Source organism: Oryctolagus cuniculus, chromosome 2 (genome assembly GCF_051225735.1).
Source record: "Oryctolagus cuniculus isolate XC-2025 breed Fujian yellow rabbit chromosome 2, ASM5122573v1, whole genome shotgun sequence".
Classification (NCBI taxonomy): domain Eukaryota; kingdom Metazoa; phylum Chordata; class Mammalia; order Lagomorpha; family Leporidae; genus Oryctolagus; species Oryctolagus cuniculus.
In genome coordinates this window covers 203,479,028-203,503,621 of record NC_142868.1, presented here as the reverse complement: position 1 = coordinate 203,503,621, position 24,594 = coordinate 203,479,028, and the positions used below count along the sequence as shown (strand labels likewise).

Genomic DNA, 24,594 nt, shown 5'->3' with positions numbered 1-24,594 from the left:
GAGAGCCGCCTCACAGCCTGCTTACGTGACACACGTAAATGCAGACGAATCGGTCTGGAGAAGAGATGCTCCGGTGCACCCTGGACCTGGCGTGCATGTCATCTGGCTGAATGCTCACAGCAGAGGTGGCTGCAAACACAGAAACCAGGAAAGCACCTGGAGACTGGAATCCACCCGTGAACGCGGCTCCCAGGCCACTTGCGGTCCAGGGCCTGCTGCTCCTGGCGGTCCCGGCTTCAGCTGCACCCCTAGCTGGGGTGCAAAGTGCCGTGGAGGGACCCTCAGACTTGGGTCTGAGGCCCGGGTTGGAGTCCCAGCTGGGCACCCACTAACGAGTGCCCTTGAACAAGGCCCCCGGCCCCTGTGCACCTCGGCCTCCCTCTCCACTGCCTGCCAGGCAGGGCCGCGGTGGGGCTGCGTGGCTGGGCCTCGGTGCCTCTCAGATGGGAGGCCCTGACCTGCCAGCCGCCACCGCGGGACCCACGTCACCACGCCCTCCCACGAGGAGCGCTCCGCCATCCGGGGCTTACGGAGAATGACGGGAGGGCAACGGCAGTGCCACCACACAGAGCTCCCAGGTTTCCTGCCGCCCATGCCGCCGTGTGACGCAGGGGAGGCCCCGGGCCACGGCGTGGAGAACACGCTTGGCAATGAGCAGAAGCTGGGCTGAAACGCGTTGTGGGAGGACACCCCAAGAAGATGTAACCACACACACTCTGCCAGCGTCCCTCACCTCCCAGCTCTGTCAGCGTCCCTCACCTCCCAGCTCTGTCACTCACACAGTGTCCCCTCTCCTCCCAGCTCTGTCAGCGTCCCCTCTCCTCCCAGCTCTGTCAGCGTCCCCTCACCTACCAGCTCTGTCACAGTGTCCCCTCACCTCCCAGCTCTGTCACAGTGTCCCCTCACCTCCCAGCTCTGTGACTCAGCGTCCCTCACCTCCCAGCTCTGTCACAGCATCCCCTCACCTCCCAGCTCTGTCACTCAGCGTCCCCTCACCTCCCAGCTCTGTCACAGTGTCCCCTCACCTCCCAGCTCTGTCACTCAGCGTCCCCTCACCTCCCAGCTCTGTCACTCAGCGTCCCCTCACCTCCCAGCTCTGTGACTCAGCGTCTCTCATCTCCCAGCTCTGTCACAGCATCCCCTCACCTCCCAGCTCTGTCACTCAGCGTCCCCTCACCTCCCAGCTCTGTCACAGCATCCCCTCACCTCCCAGCTCTGTCACAGCGTCCCCTCACCTCCCAGCTCTGTCACTCAGTGTCCCCTTACCTCCCAGCTCTGTCACTCAGCGTCCCTCACCTCCCAGCTCTGTCACTCAGCGTCCCCTCACCTCCCAGCTCTGTCACAGCATCCCCTCACCTCCCAGCTCTGTCACTCAGCGTCCCCTCACCTCCCAGCTCTGTGACTCAGCGTCCCTCACCTCCCAGCTCTGTCACAGCATCCCCTCACCTCCCAGCTCTGTCACTCAGCGTCCCCTCACCTCCCAGCTCTGTCACAGTGTCCCCTCACCTCCCAGCTCTGTCACTCAGCGTCCCCTCACCTCCCAGCTCTGTCACTCAGCGTCCCCTCACCTCCCAGCTCTGTGACTCAGCGTCTCTCATCTCCCAGCTCTGTCACAGCATCCCCTCACCTCCCAGCTCTGTCACTCAGCGTCCCCTCACCTCCCAGCTCTGTCACAGCATCCCCTCACCTCCCAGCTCTGTCACAGCGTCCCCTCACCTCCCAGCTCTGTCACTCAGTGTCCCCTTACCTCCCAGCTCTGTCACTCAGCGTCCCTCACCTCCCAGCTCTGTCACTCAGCGTCCCCTCACCTCCCAGCTCTGTCACAGCATCCCCTCACCTCCCAGCTCTGTCACTCAGCGTCCCCTCACCTCCCAGCTCTGCCAGCGTCCCCTCACCTCCCAGCTCTGTCACTCAGCGTCCCCTCACCTCCCAGCTCTGTCACTCAGCGTCCCTCACCTCCCAGCTCTGTCACTCAGCATCCCCTCACCTCCCAGCTCTGTCACTCAGTGTCCCCTCACCTCCCAGCTCTGTCACTCAGTGTCCCCTCACCTCCCAGCTCTGTCACTCAGCGTCCCCTCACCTCCCAGCTCTGTCACTCAGCATCCCCTCACCTCCCAGCTCTGTCAGTGTCCCCTCACCTCCCAGCTCTGTCAGCGTCCCTCACCTCCCAGTTGTCACTCAGTGCCCCCCCACCTCCCAGCTGCCAGTCCCTCACATTGTCATTCTGGGACCCGTAGCTGTTGGGAGCGATGCCTTCTCCACTGGTTTCGAGCTCCTGGCCCCAGCCTGAGCGATCTGCGGCTGACACAGAGCCCAGGACCCCCTGACGGGGGCCTTGGCCGGTGCTGCTCTGTGCCGGGGACCAGCAGGGACGCTCTGGAGCCGCTTTCCCCAGCGTCCTCACGGCAGCATCTGGGAAGCCTCATTGCTCATCAGCCACATCTGGGCCGGGAGCTCCCTGTGTCCTTCAGCGCAATGTAACCCGTGGCTCCTCCCTTCCAGTGATTGACGTGCGACAATGGCTTTGCCCTGCTGGGCTCCTCCCACCTGCCCCCTGTCCCTCACGGCGCAGCAGGTGTGAGCGCGGAGCCCAGGAGCGACAGCCAGGGTGACTCGGAGCTGCCTGCCTTCCTTCCCCGCGTCCCACCCGTGACTCCCTAGTTAGTATCCGAGCACGGTTCTCCCACTGCCCGGCCACGGTGCCTCAGCCTCTGCCGGACGCGTTCGGTACGGCTGCTCCCAGAATCTGGTCATTCCCAGCTGTGTCCTGGCCTGTGGGAAAACACTCCCGATCTGTACTAGCTCCTCGGTTCACTTGCGCCATGGAAGACACGTTTGTCGTAATTCTCTTGGTAAACATGGCTGCCCCTCCAGAGAATGCTTGGCTGCCTCCTGTGATCCGGCAGCCGGGACCCACGGCGTCTCCCTGTCACCCAGTGCAGAGGGCCCCGCCCCTCGACTCCGCCTCCCACCCAGGCAAGGCTGCCGAGAGACACACCTTTGCAAAGTCACTCGATGCACACTGCACAGGTTATGAGCCTACAGCCAAATGACCTGGGGACAGATTCAGTCAAAAGCCATCTCTCTGCAGTGCCTTGTTTGTCCAACACTGAATATGTGACCCGGGCCAGCACTAGGGCTCAGGGCCCAGCTGGGCGGGGTGACCAGGGCCAGCACTAGGCTCAGGGCCCAGCTGGCGGGGTGACCGGGCCAGCACTAGGGCTCAGGGCCCGATGGGCCAGGTGACCAGGGCCAGCACTAGGCTCAGGGCCCGACTGGGCAAGGTGACTGGGCCAGCACTAGGCTCAGGGCCCGACTGGGCAAGGTGACTGGGCCAGCACTAGGCTCAGGGCCTGGCTGGGCGGGGTGACCAGGCCAGCACTAGGCTCAGGGCCCAGCTGGGTGAGGTGACCGGGCCAGCACCAGGGCTCAGGGCCCGGCTGGGCTGGCTGTCAGTGCCTCTTGTAAACGAGACCACCCCAGTGCCTGGGCGCTCTGACGGAAGTGGGGAGTGCAGTGTGAAGGGGCGACCGGCAGAGCAGAGCCCCGAGGGGCATGGGTCATCACGCTGCACGGCCCCGCCCCCGGCAGTGGCCTTTGATGACGAGGGGATGGGGCGCTCCTGAGAACTCCTAGGACCAGCAGTGTCCAGAACGTGGAGAAGCGCAGCCTCCAGCAGAACGCAGATCAAATGTGAGCAAAACGGAACCATGAACGGGGCGGGGGGACAGACTCACTCCGCAGAGGCTGGGAGAATTCTCTGGGAAAATCACAACACGGTTTGACACAAAACCTATATTCTCAGAATACACAAGTAGAAACAATGTGAAACCGAATGAAACCAGAACAGGTACGCGGTTCCGCCTGTTTCCAGCACAGAGAGCTAGCGAACAGGCCCACCCGCGTCAGCGCTCTCACCACTGTGACGGATGTGCAACAGCAGGGCGCCAGGCCGCCCATCAGATGGCCGCACCCACGGCCCTCAGCAGGGAGCCCACGGCCGCCACTTGGGGGGGGGCTGCAGTACTGTGCGGTGGGGGGGACGCCAACCCCAGGATCCTTGACCGCCTTGCAGGACAGACGGACAAGGAGCCACCATGCAACCCCGGACGAGGCTTACTGGGACTTGGATGTGCGGGGGCCACACAGCAGGAAGAGGTCGCACTGGCCGGCTCCGCCCTGGGAGCTGAGCAAGGCCTTTTCCCTGGTTGGGGGGCCTGGCTGCACCCTCCGGGTCTCTGGCTCCTCCCCCTTGGCACATGGCACTCCAGTCTGCACCCAGCTCAGTGTTCTGCCCGGCAGGGTGGCTTTCTGTGCCCACAGTGGCTGTGCCGCCACCCCAGGGAGGTCGGATACTGGCCTCCCTGGGCTATTTGGGGCTGCTTGCAGGCTGGGGATGTCCCTGATGGGGCACTAGTCTAGACCTTGCTCCTGATGGGTTTGGGGCCGGTGATGGACACAGGTCAGGTCCCGGGGGGACTGGATGCGGTGAGTCCTGCCTTGTCCTTTCTCGTGAGCTCTGAGCGCCAGTCCTGGATCTGAATGCACGCAGGGTGCCCCAGGCGATCCCCAGTTACAGAAATGAGAGGAACTCACTGGCCAAGCGCCGAGGCTGGCCCGCTCACGGCTGACAGGCGATGAGAAGCCAGGTCTCCCCGACAGCCAGCCTTGGTCTCCACGATACGGATGAGGACGCCGAGGTTCAAGCGGGTCCTGTGGTCAGCGGCAGGTGGGGTGCGAAGCAGAGCTGAGGCTGGGGTCAGGCTGGCCGGGGTGTCCGGCCTGACCCATTCCGGTTCCATCCTGGACTAACACCGTCCAGACAGAGTGGTCGGCCCCGCTGCCCCTCCCGGAGCACGGATTCAGCGAGACAGGAGCAGAGCACACGGCTGCACGCCTGAGGCTGGACAAGGGGATGTGACAGCTGGGGCACGGCGATTACGGGGCAGCAGGCACTGGAGCGCAGGTGGGGCGGGGACACGGCTCCGCACCGAGCAGCCGAGGTTGTGTTTGATTGAAAACACACAAGCGAGGTCAACACGAGCCAGCAGCTTCCACCCGCAGGGGCCACCGCCGACCAGCAGCCATCGGGATGGACCGGCCCTTGTCCCTCTGCACACCTAGGCTTCCTCCTGTGCCTGGGGGAGCCGGTCTCCTGCGACTCCCTGTGTGCTGAGATGTGCTGAGCCAGGGCTGAGGCGGAAGCCCACACGGTCCCCTGCTCGGTGCTCAGCACCCGGCATCAGGGTGCCCACCTCATGGGCACGCAGCCCCCCGGGGGCAGGCCTGGCCCGCGTCACCGCCGCCATCCTCGCTCCATAACTGAGAAGGACAAAGCTTGTCGCCTTAAAGGAAACGTTGAGCCACTGCGCTAGTGGCCATGTTCAGACTGGCACCAAAGCTCTCAAACCCAGAGGGCTCAGCTCGGTAAACGGGAACTCGCCCTTGTGGGCGGGTAGCCGGGTGCCAGTGAGACCTGGGCCGTGCTGGCTCCCACACTCCACCTGCGCCAGTTCCCAGGAGCAGGGCTGTTTTGTGGGGGCGGGTAGCTCAGCCTCCCATGACCTGCAGTGGCTCCTGGGGAGTCCTAGTGCCGTCCCTCTGCCGATGCACGGCCCGTGTCCTCTTCCCGACGGAACGACCTTACCTGGGAGACAGAGTCTTACAACCGAGGACGGCCCATCTGCACGGCACAGGTAACACACTTCCCCCATCTGCACGGCACAGGTAACTTTTCTGCCCACCACACTGTGGAACCAGTTCACCACCTCATTTCTTAAATCAGAAGCAAACGAGAAAGCAGAAGTTTGTGTAAAATCTCTCCTAGGTGATGGCTCCTGTCCACTCTGGGGGAGGCACCCTGCGCTCCTGGGGCTGGGAGAATATGAAACAGCTCAGGGCAGATGGCAGAGAATAAAATCCAAGGCAGAACCAGCGCGATGCATGACAGGGCGCTTCCAGGGACGAGAGGTGCAGACTGACAGGAAGTGAGCCGCAGAAAAGCGCTAGCGTTCCTAGGAGTGGGGTCAGGCACGGGCAGGCACCCAGGCTGGGCTCCGGCTGACTGCAGGAGCACACAGCCCACCGGGCTTCTGCTGAGACTGACCTCTGCAAGAGCCTGTTCCGCTGCTGCCTGTTAGCCAGAGGCACGCCCTGTGCATGCAGAAGCCATGGGAAAACCTGCCTGGGAGCGGCCCCAGGCCAGAAGCCAAATCTGACCAACAGCTCACAAGGCCTCCATAGATGCTCCACACACAAGGCTCCACGTGCCCATGGCTGCTGGCTGCTGTCACTGGGCAGCTCCCGTCCTCACACACTGGACCCAGGGGGAACCAGTGCACCCATGGTCCTCACACACTGGACCCAGGGGGAACCAGTGCACCCATGGTCCTCACACACTGGAACAGGGGGAACCAGTGCACCCATGGTCCTCACACACTGGACCCAGGGGGAACCAGTGCACCCACGGCTGCTGCCTGCTGTCACTTGGCAGATCCTGTCCTCATGCACTGGACCAAACTGAGAACAAGGAGCTTCTGGTCTCAGTGCAACGAACCAAACTGCCCACTGACCTTGGGCCTGGCACGTGCAGAGATGCAGGGGAAGGTTCTGCCAGGGACAAAAATGAAGTGGGGTGAATGGAAAGGACCACGCCGCTGTCAGTGTGGAAGCCGACAGAACTGATGGTGTCTCAGGAGGCGCATGTTCCCCAGTCTCAACCAAGGGATGAGGCATTTGTATGGAGAGGAGGTGAGTGGGCGTCTGTGCTGGGAGGAGGAGGAGGTGAGTGGGCGTCTGTGCTGGGAGGAAGAGAAGGAGGTGAGTGGGTGTCCATGCTGGGAGGAGGAGGGGTGAGTGGACGTCCATGCTGGGAGGAGGAGGAGGTGAGTGGGCGTCCATGCTGGGGGGAGGAGGAGGGGTGAGTGGACGTCCATGCTGGGAGGAGGAGGTGGTGAGTGGGCGTCTGCTGGGAGGAGGAGAGGGAGGTGAGTGGGCATCTGTGCTGAGAGGAGGAGGGGGTGAGTGGGGTCTGTGCTGAGAGGAGGAGGAGGAGGTGAGTGGGCGTCCATGCTGGGAGGAGGAGGGGTGAGTGGACGTCCATGCTGGGAGGAGGAGAGGGAGGTGAGTGGGTATCTGTGCTGAGAGGAGGAGGGGGTGAGTGGGGTCTGTGCTGAGAGGAGGAGGAGGAGGTGAGTGGGCGTCCATGCTGGGAGGAGGAGGGGTGAGTGGACGTCCATGCTGGGAGGAGGAGAGGGAGGTGAGTGGGTATCTGTGCTGAGAGGAGGAGGGGGTGAGTGGGGTCTGTGCTGAGAGGAGGAGGAGGAGGTGAGTGGGCGTCCATGCTGGGAGGAGGAGGGGTGAGTGGACGTCCATGCTGGGAGGAGGAGAGGGAGGTGAGCGGCCGTCCATGCTGGGAGGAAGAGGTGGTGAGTGGGCGTCTGTGCTGGGAGGAGGAGGAGGTGGTGAGTGGGTGTCCATGCTGGGAGGAGGAGGAGGTGAGTGGGCGTCTGTGCTGGGAGGAGGAGGAGGTGAGTGGGCATCCATGCTGGGAGGAGGAGGAGGTGAGTGGGTGTCTGTGCTGAGAGGAGGAAGGGGTGAGCGGGCATCCATGCTGGGAGGAGGAGGGGTGAGTGGACGTCCATGCTGAGAGGAGGAGGTGGTGAGCGGGCGTCCATGCTGGAAGCTGGAGGAGGTGAGCGTCTTCCATGCTGGAAGGAGGAGGGGGTGAGTGTTGTCCATGCTGGGAGGAGGAGGAGGTGAGTGGACGTCCATGCTGGGAGGAGGAGAGGGTGAGTGTTGTCCATGCTGGGAGGAGGAGGTGGTGAGCGGACGTCCATGCTGGGAGGAGGAGGAGGTAGCGTTGTCCATGCTGGGAGGAGGAGGGGTGAGTGGACGTCCATGCTGGGAGGAGGAGAGGGAGGTGAGTGGGTATCTGTGCTGAGAGGAGGAGGGGGTGAGTGGGGTCTGTGCTGAGAGGAGGAGGAGGAGGTGAGTGTTGTCCATGCTGGGAGGAGGAGGTGGTGAGTGGGTGTCCATGCTGGGAGGAGGAGGAGGTAGCGTTGTCCATGCTGGGAGGAGGAGGAGGTGAGTGGGTGTCCTTGCTGGCAGGAGGAGGAGGAGGAGGTGAGCGGGCATCCATGCTGGAAGCTGGAGGAGGTGAGTGTTGTCCATGCTGGGAGGAGGAGGGGGAGAGTGGGCAGCTGTCCCTGAGGGCCCAGGCTGCTGCTGGTGTCGTGCTCTGGGTGGGCTCGAGGTCTCCCACCTGTAAGCCTCAGGCAGAAAACCCAGAACGGTGACACAGAGCCGGCCTGGCAGCTGAGGGAGTGGGAAGAGGAAAAGGCACAGACTCCAGGATTCCCACTGTCGGGGCAGGCGAGGGAGCCAAGCAGTCCCCCAGGACTCCGGGACTCAGTGGACACAAGGTGCTGAGCGGATGGGGTGACGATGGCACCGAGGTCACATCACAGCGCACACGGGATGCTGGGGGAGCCAGGAGGTGGGTTCTGCTGTCTTGTCTACTCCTTGTAACACACACAGGCTTCCGGAGCTCACCCCAGCCGGCCCAGACACCCGTGTGCCGGGTGTCGCCCACGCAGCAGTGACGGGGCTGTGCCCTGTGGCTCTGAGCTTCCCCGGCAGCCCCCTGCAGGGCTCATGCCCCAGCTGGCCACTGTCTGAGCACTGGTGCTGGCAGGACCGGCCACGGGCCCCCTCACTCCCATCCTCCCTTTCTGCTCCTGGAGGCCACCGCCCTCAGAGCAGACCCTCGCTGCTCCACACCCCATCCCCCGGGCCCCTCCCCAGCACCATTCATGTGGGCCAGGGCCTGCGCTGTCCAGCACGGATGTCTCCAGCCTTCCAGGCCACCAGCCACTAAATGATAGAAGCAGTCCCCAGCCAGGGCCACCGAGCAAACCATACCAGGCGGCACGCAATGTCCCCTGGGGTAAAGCCAGCGGCCAAGGACCACAGGCTCCACAGCGTCTCTGGCTTCTGGGCGGACAGGAGGCCTGCCTGTCACACATCGTGGCCGATGCAAACCCCGGCTCACAATCCTGGGAGCGCACGGTGCAGAGCGGATCCCGAGGCTCTCAGAGCTGCAGTGCTCAGCTCTGGATGTCAGAGCCTGGGTTGTGCAGGAGACAGAGGTCTCGGCGTGGGGTGGCCGTGCATGGGAGACCAGCAGCCGGGCAGCCCGCGCAGGGCAGCGCAGTGCTCCCCTGCAGTGCTTCCAACATGCCCATGACCCCGGGGGCGGCCAGAGCAGGGCTGAGGAAGGGCTCCAGGGGCACGCGCTCCCTCTCCAGCAGGGCCAGCCAGACTGGCTGCTTCTCTCCTCACCCCAGGCAGCTCGCAGGGGCAGCGAGGCCACTCCCCACGGGCTGCTCGAGGCTCCCGCCAGTGCTGGATTTCAGGGTGGTGAGGGCTCTCACTGCCTGGGAAGGAAGCCCCTTCAGTCAGGCCCTTTCTGCCCCCGCAGAGAAAACCTGCCAAGAGGCGACGATAGGAAACAGCCGCCTGTAGCGGAGTGCTGGCATAGCTCGCCCTCGGCTGCTCCCTGTGATCCGAGACCCCCGTAACGGAGTGCTGGCATAGCTCGCCCTCGGCTGCTCCCTGTGATCCGAGACCCCCGTAACGGAGTGCTGGCATAGCTCACCCTCGGCTGCTCATGTGATCCGAGGACGCCCTGAGCTGCAGCAGCACGGGCAGACAGAGATGTCCAGGAGGAGGAGGGTGGGTGCTGCAGTCCCTTCCTCAGCCCCCAGGACAATCCCTGGCAGGTGGCCCTGGGGCCCCTTCTCACAAATAACAGGAAGCCCAGCAGGAAGCCCAGGGAGATGGCGGGAGTGAGGCCGGAGGGTCGAGACACGTGGACACGAGACAAAGCGACTCCAGTGCCCGGAGACGAGAGCGAGACAAAGGGGGCTCTGAGTTCACTTCGGGGAGTTGGGGAGAGGGCACCCTCTGAAGGGTCCTTAGGGCTGCCACGGCGGGATGGGCCGGGTGGGAGGCAGAGAGGCTGCGGCTCCCCCAGGTCCAGTGGGCCTGGAGCGGCTCCTGCCCTGCAGACCCTCCCCAAGCCCCGGGCCCTCTCCAGAGCCCACTGCTTCAGCTCCTGAACCTCACACACATCTAAGGGGGAAGAAAGCTCTGCGTTCTCCCAGCTCTGACCTGACTCTTGCCTGGGTCGGGTCGCCACGGAGCTGAGCACTGTCAGGAACACACACAGGGTCATCGGCGGAGCCCCTCCCCCGGGCACTGGCACGGTGCCGTCTGCGGTGCAGCTGTGGGGCCGCTGGGTCTCCGCTCCAGGCGGGCAAACCTCCCGTCCCTTCCCATCTCCCGTCTCCTCCGACTCTGAGCTTGGAAGGACCTGGCTGTCCACAGCGCTTGGCCAAGTGCGAGTAGAAGGGGGAGAGGGCGACACCTCCAGCTTCTCACTCGTGCAGCCAGCACCTGAGTGGGCAGGGAGGGGCAGGGGCAGGCCGCGGCCCCAGGCTCTCAGGAGGCCAGGGGGTCGGTCTGGGATCCCGGCCCAGTGCTTGTGCGTGCCGGGCCTCGTGACACGCTGCCGCACGGCGTCCTCCTCCGTGGTGCTTTGTCACGCATGTGCTGATTGGACCCCAAGCTGCAGTTGACTCTGGATTGAAAGCACTCTTGTATTTTGGATGAAATTATATTGATTTGGACAGCGAGCATCTGACTGGAATTCCTTGTAAATATTCAGACCAAGTGCCTGGGGAAGACAGACCTAGTTAGTGGTAATTAATCGTGGATTTCATGCTTACAGCAGGCACCACTGCTGGGGCTCTGCGGGCTCCGAATCCTGGAAGGCTCCGGACTCCAAGCCGAGCCCGGCGTGCAGCGGCAGCGTCTCCGGGGCCGACCCTGGGACCCTGGGACCCTGGGACCCTGGCAGACGCACGCAGGGGCAGGCGTGCTGAGAAGCCCCAGGGCAGGGTGGGTGGGAGCCAGCCAAGGTCACAGGGGGCTGTCAGTCACCCTGTGAACAGGTGTGGCTCAGAGCTTGGAGCCAGGACGCAATGCCAGAGGCTGCGGAGCCCGCGCCTGGCTGAGTGTCTGGAAGTCCTGGCGGGGACGCTCTGGGCAGTGACAGGGCTGAGCCCCCGCGTCCTCCCTGCACAGGAGTCGGATCTGTTCAACACAGGAACTATGCCAACGGCAGGAGGAGGGAGGCCCGGAATGCTGCCATCCGGGGGCCTCTGCAGGTGCTGACCTGAGAGGCCACAGCCGCGTCCGGGGCTCAGGGTCTCCCTGGAAGTCTGGAGGAGGAGGGAAGTGCGGCTGTTGCTGGAAGCAGATCCTGTCTCGGGAATGGAACTTGAAAGGCTGTCCCTCCCTGTCCCGTCTGACTGTCCTCCCTGAGCCCTGCCCACCCGGCCCCTCCCCTCAGCGCTCTGCCACACCCCTCCCCCATCCATCCCTGTCGGCCTCCTGTGGGGCAGGCTGGAGTCCCCCACTTGCACTCTGCAGCGGCCGCCACACCCTGCCCCTCTCCATCCCCGTTAGCCCTGCTGCTGCAGCTCCAGAACGCAGCCCCACTCACACTGAGAAACCCTGCTCCTGCCGACCTGCCTGTCACACCCCTCTGAGTTCCCCACCGTCCCCACGCTGTCCCCACGGCCTGCACAGAGCCTCTGCACTCCCGGGGCCCACGCTGACCAGCTGGTCCTCTTGCTTAAACCCATGAGTGACCCAAGGCCCTTACTCCGTGCAGGTGCACAGAGCAGCAAAGCCTTGAGGCCGAGGCCCAGAGGCGGGAGAGGCGCTGCCCGGCCTTCCTGCCTTGGCTGCGGCACCGCGGTCAGCGGACTCGTCCGGGTCCTGCTGCGCCCACTGGCGCCATTTCTGTGCTTTCGGCAGGTGGTTCTGCTGTTCAACATGGCGCCAGGGCGCTGCTGCTGTCTGGGATCCCATGTACAAGAAGGCCGTGTGTCAGAGAAAGTGCATCACAGTAGCAGGGCCGGCGCTGTGGGCCCGAGTTCGATGTCTGGGGAGAATCACACGGAAGGACAGATGGCGGACAAACAGATGGTTGATAGAGATAGGGACATGTAGGCATAGGTAAGTAGGGAGTGATGGTGATGGTAGATACAGGTGACAGCAGATGGGTGGGTAGATGTAGCTAGAAAGTAGACAGATGATAACAGACATAATAGGTAGATAGATGACAGACAGCTGGATTAAATGATGTCTTTGAACAGAAATGAAATGGCGCGTTGATTGGCTGAGCAATGAGCAGTGGCCAGTTCTCCGCATTAACTTAATGGGCCGCAGTGCCCAGCGGTGAGGTCAAAGCCTTGTTCACCGTGGCCCTGTCGGGGTGGGCTTGCATGGAACTAACGTTTTCCCTGGAATCCGGTGAGTGCAGAAGGCGCCCCTCGCGTGGTGGGCCTCGTCCATCAGAGTCTGAGCAGACTGAGGCCCTGGTGGAAGCCTGCGGCACTGGCTCTCCCGCCAGCCTCTGCTTCGGATGAGCCGAGTTCTCCAAGTAACCTGTGTGTGTGTGTGTGTGTGTGCGTGTGCGTGTGTAGACACACAGGAGTGGATGAGGGGACTTCAAAGGGGTTGTGGACAATGGAATTAAACGGTCAGCTTATTCTGGTGTGAAACTTTGAAATCCATGAATAGTTTCTTTCACTTTCCATGAGTTTTTGGAAAACCCCGTGCATGTACAATTTCAACATTTTAGCACCAAAATAAACGTATCCTTTAATTAATTCCATTTTCCATGAATTCTGTAAAATCTTGTATCTGAGCGACAGAGACGGGCAGAGGGCAGAGCTCCCATCTGCTGGTTCATTTCTCAGATGCCTGTAATGGCCAGGAGCTAGCACAGGGCCAGAGCTCAACGCAGGAACTGGACCCAAGTCCCCACGTGGGCGGCGTGACCACTTACCTGAGGCATCACTGAGGCTCCCCAGAGCAGGAAGCTGGGTCAGGAGCTGGAGCTGGGAGTCGAACCAGGCACGCTGGTGTGGGACGTGCATCCTCACCGCTAGGCTGAGCACCTGCCCCCCGTGAGCACTGCGCGCACCCGGCGGGGGACCCGACTCGGATTCCTAAGAGTCAGTGTTTGCGGTGACCTCACTGAGCGATGAGACTCAACATTACGGGCCAGGTCTCTGCCTTGGCGCCCCCAGCCCGGCCGCCTGGGTCTTCTTTCCAACTGGCTGAGCACCGCCCTCTCTGGCCCTCTCCCAGGCCTCTCCGGCCTGCCTACACCTCTCCCTCGTGCCCCTGAGGTACCAGGTGGCAGCTCTGTCGTCACCCGGCACAGAAACGACACCAGGTGTTTGTGGAGCGGCCCTCCCACCTTTAGCACAGACCCTGGGTCGCAGGGTGAGCTGGGCTCTGCCTGACCCAGGAGCGTCCAGCTGAGCACACCCCACGCTGGCTGATGTGGTCTGAGGGCCACCAAAAGGCCCCCATGAAAATATCCCAAGTCGGGACACCTGCATGCAGTGGCCCCAGGAAGGCTGACGCTGCTGGGCGGGCCAAGCTGCATGAGGGGCGTGACGGGCAGCCTCCACATGACACTCCTGAGCACGTGGGCCCTGAGGAATGGAGCTGGGAGACGTCGGGACGGATGGTCGGTGTTCAGCACTTGGTGCGTCCAGGGCCGTGCGGGCCCGAGGTTAGGGGAGTCATGCAGGTGACATCGTCTGGCGCTCATCAGGGCACCCTGGGCTCCTCCTCTGAGGCCCCTCGCCCTGCAGCCACAGACACTCTGCAGAGGGTCCCAGAATCGGGGCCGGGGGCTGTGCCAGCTTCCAGGTAGCAGATTCAGCTCCATGACTGTTAAAAATGGCAGCGCTCCTTTGCAGTCCCCAGGCACGGCTGTCTGGCAGGATGGAGTGTGTGTCCTCCCGGGGGGGGGGGGGGGACGGGCTGAGGGCCTAAAGAAGACCCATGAGGTGGTTTCTAAGCTCCTTGGGGTTCTATCCCATCTCAGGAGCCTGTAAAGAGGACCTGTGTCGTCTCCTGGGGACACGCCCTCCACCCCTTTGCCCTGCAGCAGGCATGAGCCCCTGTGCACAGCCCCTGCAAGCTGGCGTCTTGGTGAAGGAGGAAGACGTGGTGGCCACGTGGCCTGCCTGGTCCTGCTGCCTGAGTGAGACCCTTGGAGTCCAGCCTCAGGGGACCCGACAGCTGGGCGAGGGAAGCCTGGAGGGCCCTCTTCTCTCTGGCGGGCACCTTGTGCATGGCCACACCCGGAAATGTGCCCAGCGACGCTGATTCGCCATCCTGACCCGCTCAGGCCTCTGGCCCCAAGCCTTACGCTGACACAGACGAGTCTGGTCTCAGTGTAGAGTGGAAAGGTCTCCAGCCACAGCCTTGGGCTCCAGTCCTAAGGACGCTGTGAATGCACGCAGCTCAGTCTCTCCCAGTGCCTTGGTCTCCCTGTTTGTGAAGCCAAGGTCTTACGCTGATCCACAGTGCACTGGCACACGTCCGTTCCTCACCGGCACCAGGAAGTACGTGACCACAGCACGTGCCCACAGCAGCCTCCGGTCCTGCCACGCCCTCTGTCACACTCGCACCGTGGGAGTGGCATCCGCCATTCAGAGTCGCTCAGTTCACGCCGGGTCACAGTGGCCATCTCCTCTGAGGAGCTGACGTCAGAGGAGCCCCGCTCAGCACGCATTGGTTCTAAGGCTGTTACGGGGAACAAATCCAGAAGAGTCCAGGCGGCCTGGGGCTCATTTTGGTAAAATTTCCTTGGACGACTGATAGGACACAAGGTGCAGGAGAGACTGCTGCCCCAGGAGTGGAATGTGTGTGTGCTGCTTCCTGGTGCAATGCAGGACCCCGCTGGGGACAACTGGATTCTGAGTGACAAGGACCCAGGTCACTGATGCAGGACGTGGGTAGCCGCTGGCCGGGCAGAAACTCGAGGGTGAATTCTGCCACTCTGACACCACTGCAGAGAACTTACCCAGAGAAATGGCACCGCTGTGGGCCCAGTGCCTGTCCGCAGCATCTAGCCAGCTCGTGACCTTGGAAGTATCAGGTCACCACCCCAAGCCTGCTCCCTGTCTGAATAAAGCGAGGGGAAGGACGGCACAGAGAGGCGAGTGAGCACTGCAACCCGCCGCCCTTTCAGGCCCTCTAGCCGAGGTCAGCCTAAGGAGGCCCTGGACAGAACCAAAGCCAAGTGCAGCCCAGGACTGTGCACAGAGTGGCACCTTGGACTCAGGGGGAAGCAGGCTCCCAGGTGCCCCTGGACCCACACAACGCAGACAGAGGCCCCCCTGCCCTGCCGTGCACCTCCCACCGCTGGGTAGCAACGAGAACTCCGGTCCTCACTCGTAATTAGTGGCAGTAATGTCACAGTCACATTCCCACTTTAGATACTTGTTTTTATCATCTTCCATGTCATTATTCCAGTCGGTGACGTCAGAGAACACTGCCCCGGGTTCGAGGGAACAAGGTGCCTGTTTCTGAAGCGTGGTGTCCTCTGCTCGAGGTCTCCTCAGAGACGTCGCGTCTGGAAGTGGAGGTGGTCGGAACATTCTGTGACCTCTCAGGCACACGCACACCCTGGTGCACGGATGGGGGAGGAGACGGGGAGGTGCGTGTGTACCGTCCACAGGCCTGACCACACGGCCCACGGACGCGGAAGGAGATGGGGGAGGTGTGTGTGTACCATCCACAGACCTGACTGTACGGCCCACTAACACGGGAGAAGACGGGGGAGGTGTGTGTGTGCCGTCCACAGGCCTGACCACACGGCCCACGGACGCGGAAGGAGATGGGGGAGGTGTGTGTGTGCCATCCACAGACCTGACTGTACGGCCCACTAACGTGGGAGAAGACGGGGGAGGTGTGTGTGTGCCGTCCACAGGCCTGACTGCACGGCCCATGGACGCGGGAGAAGATGGGGGAGGTGTGTGTGTGCCGTCCACAGGCCTGACCACACGTCCCACGGATGCAGGATGAGATGGGGGAGGTGTGTGTGTGCCGTCCTCAGGCCTGACCGCACAGCCCACCGACACGGGGGAGACGGGGGAGGTGTGTGTGCCGTCTTCATGCCTGACCACACAGCCCACGGACGTGGGAGGAGATTGGGGAGGTGTGTGTATGCCGTCCACAGGCCTGACCGCATGGCCCACGGACGCAGGAGGAGACGGGGGAGGTATGTGTGTGCCATCCCTGCGCCTGACGGCTGGGCCACAGACGCGGGAGGAGACGGGGGAGGTGTGTGTGTACCGTCCTCAGGCCTGACCGCACGGCCCACAGACGCGGGAGGAGATGGGAGAGGTGTGTGTGTGCCATCCCCACACCTGACAGCCGGCCCATGGACCCGGAAGGAGACTGCGGAGGTGTGTGTGTGCCATCCACAGGCTGACCGCACGGCCCACGGACCTGGGAGGAGATGGGGGAGGTGTGTGTGCCGTCCACAGGCCTGACCCCATGGCCCACGGACGCAGGAGGAGACGGGGGAGGTATGTGTGTACTGTCCACAGGCCTGACGACTCAGCCTACGGATGGGTGAGGAGAGGGGGAGGTGTGTTTGTGCCGTCCACAGGCCTGACCGCACGGCCCACCGACGCGGGTGGAGATGATGGAGGTGTGTGTTTGCTGTATACCGGCCTGACGGCCGGGCCCATGGACGTGGGAGGAGACGGGGGAGGTGTGTGTATGTGCCATCCGTGCGCCTGACGGCCGGGCCCATGGACGTGGGAGGAGACGGGGGAGGTGTGTGTATGTGCCATCCGTGTGCTTGACGGCTGGGCCACGGATGCGAGGAGAGACAGGTGAGGTGTGTGTGTACCGTCCTCAGGCCTGACCGCACAGCCCACCGATGCGGGGGGAGACGGGGGAGGTGTGTGTGTGCCGTCCACAGGCCTGACCGCATGGCCCACGGACGCAGGAGGAGACGGCGGAGGTGTGTGTGTGCCATCCACAGGCTGACAGCACGGCCTACGGACGCGGGTGGAGATTATGGAGGTGTGTTCTTGCTGTATACAGGCCTGACGGCCCCGACCACGGACGCAGGTGGAGATGGGGGAGGTGTGTGTGTGCCATCCGTGCGCCTGATGGCCGGGCCCATGGATGCGGGAGGAGACGGGGGAGGTGTGTGTGTACCGTCCTCAGGCCTGACCGCACAGCCCACCGACGCAGGAGGAGACGGGGGAGGTGTGTGTGTGCCGTCCACAGGCCTGACCACACGGCCAACGGACCCGGGAAGAGACGGGGGAGGTGTGTGTGTAACGCCCACAGGCCTGACGACTCAGCCTACAGATGGGTGAGGAGACGGGGGAGGTGTGTTTGTGCCGTCCACAGGCCTGACCGCACGGTCCACGGACGCGGGTGGAGATGATGGAGGTGTGTGTTTGCTGTATACAGGCCTGACGGCCCGGACCATGGACGCGGGAGGAAACGGGGGAGGTGTGTGTGTGCCGTCCACAGGCCTGACCGCATGGCCCACGGACGCAGGAGGAGACGGGGGAGGTGTGTGTGTGTCATCCGTGCGCCTGACGGCCGGGCCCATGGACACGGGAGGAGACGGGGGAGGTGTGTGTGTGCCATCCGCGCGCCTGACGGCGGGCCCACGGACGCGGGAGGAGATGGGGGAGGTTTGTGTGTGCCGTCCACAGACCTGAGGGCCGGGCCACGGATGCGAGAGGAGACGGGGGAGGTGTGTGTGTGCCGTCCACAGGCCTGACCGCACGGCCCACGGACGCGGTAGGAGACCGGGGAGGTGTGTGTGTGCCGTCCACAAGCCTGACCCTACAGCCCACGGACGCGGGAGGAGACCGGGGAGGTGTGTGTGTGCCGTCCTCTCCAGCGGGCGCCAGGGGCATTGATGCTTCTGTACTTCTGCTCCCTGCTTGCTCTAAGCACGCTTGACACACAGGTGTCCGCTAAACAAGGACGTGTGCCTCATTCCTGTGCACCCCCGATCTGAAGTTGGGATTGTCCTGGCAGCTCCCTGAGCAGTACCTCGGCCGCATGGAGTAAGCCGGGCACCACTCATGGAACCATGGCATCACCATGAGCGGCTGATGGCCATCACGGCCACTGTCCTATGTGAGCACGGATGCTGCCTCCCAGCACTGGCTTGCCTGGCTGTGGTTCCCAGGATTCTGTAAGGGGCAGGAGTGTGGGGTGGGTGAGGGCCGAAGAGGGAGGCAAGGCAGAGCAGCTCAGAAGCTCATTATCCTGACCCCTCCCGGTGAAAGTCGGTCATTCCCAGCCTGGAGCGGGGGAACACAGTCCGCAGAGCTGAGCAGTGGTGCCAAGGTACAGGAAAAGAGCAACGTGAAGTCCACACGAGGCAGCACCTGCAGACCCCTGTCCCGGGGCCAACACCACCCACTCTGTGTTTCTTTGGCATTCTGCACCAACACCCAACCCTGGGCTGCGCACCGCTCCGTGCACCTGCTCTCTCCAGTCTCCCTGCAGTGTCATGTTCATCCCACTTGCCACTGTCTCGCCAGAACACTATGGTCTATTTAAGGACAACTATGCATTCCTTCAATTATACAGATCATATAAAATATAAATATATAAAATACTTGCATTTATGTGTAAATACATGGTATGTTAAAATATTAGGGTTGATACATAGAATCCTCCCCCAATTTGAGATCAGTTACAGGTCTCCATCCAAGTAAAGGCAGGTGAGAAAAAGAACAGGCACGGAAGCCGGAGTCTAGCCATATGCTAACCCACAATGCATCTGAGGAGGAATGGTACTGACGGACAAGCCTGGCCCGCCCTCCAGACGACTATAAACCGGTGCTGTCACATGGCTCAACTAACACCACAGCTCCACTCCCGAATGTCAGTCGCGCATCCCACACCGTTGGGTACTCAGTAAAGCTGGCGGAGGGGGAGTGAGGCGGGCAGGTGGGCAGGTGCTGGTCAGCGGCTCTCTGAGGCCCCGCTCGGCCTCTGTGTCCCTGACTCCTGCCCCGTGCCGTGGTGGGAGATGGGTTCTGCACAGGGAAAAACTATGTCTGTTCACCACCAAGCGCAAGAGTACGATTCCAGGGAGAAAGCGATAAATTCAGCAAGTCAGACTCTGACAGACACGGCGCCAAATCAGGCGAAAGCAACTACGACGCAGCGCAGGGGAGAGACGAGAGCGGCATTGGCCCCTCTGCTGTGTCAGCAGGAGGGACCTGAGCACCCAACAAAGAAAAGCCAGAGCTCAAGCCCGAGAGAGCCTTGGTTCTCACTCCTGCAACCCAACGGGCAGGAGAGGCCAGCGGGACACGGCCAGCTCGGGATCCCAGCTGGAGAGACTGCGGTCCCAGTGTCACCTGGGATGGGGCCGTGCCTGGGAGTGGCCCCTGCTCTGCTCACACCCACCCACGAGCTAGTGGGAAGCCGGCGCAGTCGCCATCCAGGCAGGCTGGCACACACTGCTGCAGTGCAGCCAACCCAAAGGGAGATGCCCTCCCCGAACCAAACCGCAGGTGGCAATGACGTAGAGGAAGACGCGGCAGCGTTCCAACAAGGTGAGCAGACAGGTGAGCCCGCGTCGGTGCCTTGCCGAGGTGAAGTGGAGACTGCTGGCAAGTGAATGCAGGCGCTCTCGGCGCGTTAGGCGAGGCTGCCAAGGACAGCAGCTGTGAGCTCCTGGATCTACTTCGTTCCCACATGCACCCAACGCCGGCCAGCAGTTCTGGGCCAGCCGGGGCTCTGGGGCAGGGCAGGTGAGCGGCAGCAGCCCTGGGGGCTCCCTGCCCCCCGCTGCTGCCACGGCACTGTACATAGCTCGTAAGCCCCGTGGGGGCATCAGCCTCGGTCACGTCCTCTGAGCTGTGGCAGACACAGGACCATATTTGGGGTCAAAGAGTGTGGGTTTGAATCCCGGTGCTGCCTGGCTGCTTCCTGTGTCTCTGAATCGGACTTCCCGGATGATAAGACATGCCGGGGGCTCCTGTGAGGCTGAGGCTGAGGCTGGAGCAGCAAACATGAAAGCCACAGGCAGAGCTGGGGCCGTGCACGTGGACCCTGGACTCGAGTGCAGGGCGTGGCTTCAGAGGGCCGGCCCACACTGGGCGTGGCATCCACCCTGCAGCAGAGCCCGAGGACGCCCCTGCAGATGCTGGGGCAGCAGGAGCCGCTATGGCCCTGGGGATCAGAGAGGCAGAGTGGGCCTGCCCCATCCCGTCTCCTCCCCAGGCTGAGCCACCTCGGGGAAGAGAATCCCGCTCCGAGCAGAGGGAGCCCAGCAGACAAGCCGCGTGCTGCTGTCACTTGTGCTTGGGCGGATCTCCAGGGACAGTCTCACAGACCAAAGCATCCCCGGAGCGGGGAGAAGGCGTAAGCTTTCCCTGACCTAACACAGCTGCCCCCTTCTCATCCAGCGCTGGTCCCGCCCACGCCTCTGCACGGCCCAGCTGGGCTGGGAGGCCCCCTGAAGGCAGGGGAGGCTGACACAGAGGAGTCAGAGGAGGGGGGAGGAGCTTCCGACACAGGCTCCCCAGGAGACGGCCTTGGGATCCACAAGGCAGAAGATGGCAGCGGGCTCAGGGCAGGTGCAGGAGCCGGGTCCTCGGGGGTGGGGTGCAGGTTCGGGGCCCTCTTGATCCCAGTCCCCTCAGCAGTGGGCTCAGGGCGGGTGCAGGAGCCTGGTCCTTGGGGCTAGGGTGCAGGTTCGGGGCCCTCTTGGTCCTGCTCCCCGCAGGCAGTGGGCTCAGGGCGGGTGCAGGAGCCGGGTCCGGGGGGGGGGTATGTGCAGGTTCGGGGCCCTCTTGGTCCTGCTCCCCGCAGGCAGTGGGCTCAGGGCAGGTGCAGGAGCCGGGTCCTCGGGGGTGGGGTGCAGGTTCTGGCCCTCTTGGTCCCGGTCCCCGCAGGCAGTGGGCTCAGGGCGGGTGCAGGAGCGGGTCCTCGGGGGTGGGGTGCAGGTTCAGGGCCCTCTTGGTCCCGGTCCCCTCAGCAGTGGCGTCAGTGCTTCCTTCTGCTCAATCCTGTGCCTTTGACGCTGGTTCCTCCTCCAGGCCTGCCACCTGTGTTGTCATTCCGGACTTTCACATCCCGTTCCTAGAATAAGACAAGAAACACATCCCAGGAGCTTTGCACACGCCTGTAATTAACCACTTCTGCAAGACCCTTCCCTTGTGGGCTTCCTAAAACTTTCAGGGGCTTTGTAAAGTCCTTCTGAACACCAAGCTGTTTTTGACCAGATGTAAGTGCAGCCGCGGAGCTGCCTGGCATGCAGCATTTTTCACCAGCGTCATGGCTTGCCCACCGACACACCTCGGCAGGTGCTGACATAGTCAAACTCGCGGCAACAGCGGCCACGCCCCGGACCCCCGGCTCCCACGCGGCGCCCCCAGCTCGGCACGCGTGGTGTCTGTGCCTGGGAAGAGACGGCTCCCAAGGCTCCTAAAGCAGCAATGGCAGACGGCTGACACCTAAGGATGTGCCTGGATGAAGTCTCATCCCCGCCCCCCCAGCACCTGGTAGAACATTCCGGAAAGAAATGAAAAAACCGCGTCGAGGGGAAAACACAAATGACCGCCACCCCACACTCCAGGCAGTGAGAGGCCAATCCGGGCTGCGATGTCCTGGACCCGAGTGCAATGAGGCACGCCACAAGGCCGGCGGGAGCTGCGTCCACACCTGCAGCAGGGCTGTGGGTCCTGCTCACCTCGTGCCCTGGGGTCCGGAGCTGCCCCTCCCCTTCTGAGGCACCTGTGCTGAGCCTCAGGGCCACCGCCCCGTGGGCTGGGCCTGGGAAGGGCGCACCTGATCCCAGCTGGGCAGGCGGGGATTCTGTCAGGGCTCCTGCCTCTAACGGGCTCCCTGGGGGCGCTGGAGCATCCCTCTCCCACCGCACACACCGAGCATCGGGGGACACCGAGCAGACACATGGGACAAGGAGCAGGCGGTGCAGCTGCAGCTCCTGCGGCCAGGCACGCCCTGGGCTTCTCCAGGCTGGGCCCAGCCCGCACCTGCTGCCCAGCCTCCCTTCACGCTCAACTCAGGTCCGCTTCCCGTCATCTGCACCCTGGTCACAAGCCCGGGGCAGCCACCAGGACCGCCCAGGGTCAAGTCATTGTGCCAGGCTCCAACCCAAGAAACCGACCTCAGCCCTGGTGCTCACAACACGTCTGCACACGATGATGTCGCCAGCCCAGGGTCAAAGCTCAGGACGTGACTGGTTTGAGATCCAAACTCAGACAGTCGGACCTCGGAGCTGAGTGCTCAGCCGCTCCTGGCAGCAAGGGCAGCGAGAGCACAGGGGAGGGGGCGCGGGCACGGCTGTCCTGGGTGCCCTCCTCCCTTCCTCTCTCCAGAGAGCAGATGGCTGGCAGACAGCCTGCCTGAGCCCGAGCTCCTGTCAACGTGAACAGAACGTTCCAGGGCTGGGCACTCAGACGCAGAGAGACGCACCTGCACCCCCAGGGAGCTGGGCTCAGGTGGGACAGAGGCCCAGGCAAGGAGCAACTGAGGCACACCTCTGGGCCAGGGTCCGAGCGGCCCCTTCCGCCCGTTTGAGCAGGTGCCGCCGCACCCACCTCCCGGGCAGGAAAGGCCCACCACCACAGAGGACCTGCCTGGCTCCTGAGGGGCTTTCCTCCCAGGTCTGCCCCCGACCCCACCCCAATGCCCTCACCATGCTGTGGTGTCTTCAGCCTGCTGCGCCCTAACAGCTGGGAGATGCTTCCAGCCCCCTCGTAGCACCCCAGGCACGAGCACGGGTCCTCTGACAGGGTCCACCTCTGACAGGGTCCTCTGACAGGGGCCGCGTCTTGTCAGCGGTGTCAGTCAGCAGCCCTCTGCTTCAGTGCTCTCAGGAATGCAATGAGCAAAATTTCCTTCGCTTTCCCCAAATCTGAAGTTTACCAGGCGACGCTGGCACGAGTGTGGCACAGGCGGATTGGGCCGAGGAGGAGACGAGGCCCCCGCTCAGTGTGGTTGTGGCCTCCCTGCCGCCAGGCTGGCCCTCAGGCCCCTCCCCACACACTTCCTGCAGGGAACGGAGACCCTGGTCGCCAGGGCCTTCAGCCGAGAAAGTCTACCCACGGCTCCTAGTAACCTCCAGCAGGACTGGGGTTGCATCATTTACTTTGCAAACATCAGCTCACAGTTTCCTCCTCCAGGAAGTCTTCCTTGGGTTCCCTCTCTCCACGCTTTAGCAACGGAGTGCAATCATTGTTACATTGTTAAATGCTTGTACTACTGCATCTAGAATGCTGCATCTAAACAAATGTGCTGACATCAGTGCTTCGCGTGTCACTGTCACTAAGGTCCCAGGAACCAAGGCTCGCTCACCTAGGCAGCCCCAGCTGTGCAGCAGGGCCGGGCACATGGCAGGGGTCCCAGGTGTGGAGTTCCTGCTGCCCACGTGGTCCCTAGGCTGGGCCGGTGCCCCTTTCCTAATGCAAAGAACAGTGGGAACAGTGCCTGGGGGCCACTTCTGAGATGAGGTCCCAACAAGCCAGGTTAGGTGTTTGTCACTGCTGTCCCCCAGGGCCTGGCAGACAAAGCCAGCTGGCGCCTGTGAGCACTGGGGGCAGAGGTGCACCAGGAAGGATTCGCGATGCCACCTGCAGCCGGGAACCCTCTCCCAGGGCGCGTCACTCAGTGTTCCACGATGGCCCAGCACTTGGACAAGCACTTGTGAAGGGAGGGAGACAATGTCGCCAGTCCAAGACCGGATGGCCCCACTGGCTGCACATCTGTGACCCTATGAGGTGCAAGGGACAAGTGCATGTGCAAAGACAGGCACAGGAGTCAGAAGGCAGAGAGACATGGGCCTGTTCACCACAAGGTGCACCTGTCTCCTCATACATCCACCAGCACTACAGACACCCGCTCACTGTAACACACACCTGTGTCCTCACAGCCACCAGCACTGACAGACATCAGTTCACTGTCATGCACACCTGTCTCCTCACAGCCACCAGCACTGACAGACACCCGCTCACTGTCATGCACACCTGTGTCCTCAGAGCCACCAGCACTGACAGACACCCGCTCACTGTAACACACACCTGTGTCCTCACAGCCACCAGCACTGACAGACACCCACTCACTGTAACACACACCTGTGTCCTCACAGCTACCAGCACTGACAGACACCCGTTCACTGTAACACACACCTGTCTCCTCACAGCTACCAGCACTGACAGACACCCGCTCACTCTAACACACACCTGTCTCCTCACAGCTACCAGCACTACAGACACCTGTTCACTGTAACACACACCTGTCTCCTCACAGACACCAGCACTGACAGACACCTGTTCACTGTAACACACACCTGTCTCCTCACAGCCACCAGCACTGACAGACACCTGTTCACTGTAACACACACCTGTCTCCTCACAGCCACCAGCACTGACAGAAACCGGCTCACTGTAACACACACTTGTCTCCTCACAGCCACCAGCACTGACAGAAACCGGCTCACTGTAACACACACCTGTCTTCTCACAGCCACCAGCACTGACAGACACCTGCTCACTCTAACACACACCTGTGTCCTCACAGCCACCAGCACTGACAGACACCTGTTCACTGTAACGCACACCTGTCTCCTCACAGCCACCAGCACTGACAGACACCTGTTCACTGTAACACACACTTATCTCCTCACAG

At 62.8% G+C, this 24,594-nt stretch overlaps 1 long non-coding RNA gene across 1 annotated transcript in view; it reads right to left on the bottom strand.

Annotated features, from left to right (window-relative positions):
- Positions 1-18,577: 18,577 nt before the first annotated feature.
- Positions 18,578-24,594, bottom strand: part of LOC149128218 (uncharacterized) — a 65,302-nt gene continuing 59,285 nt past the window's right edge. The window contains exon 3 of the long non-coding RNA XR_016229703.1: positions 18,578-21,027. This is a non-coding gene — a long non-coding RNA (uncharacterized LOC149128218). The remainder of the gene's footprint in view (positions 21,028-24,594) is intronic.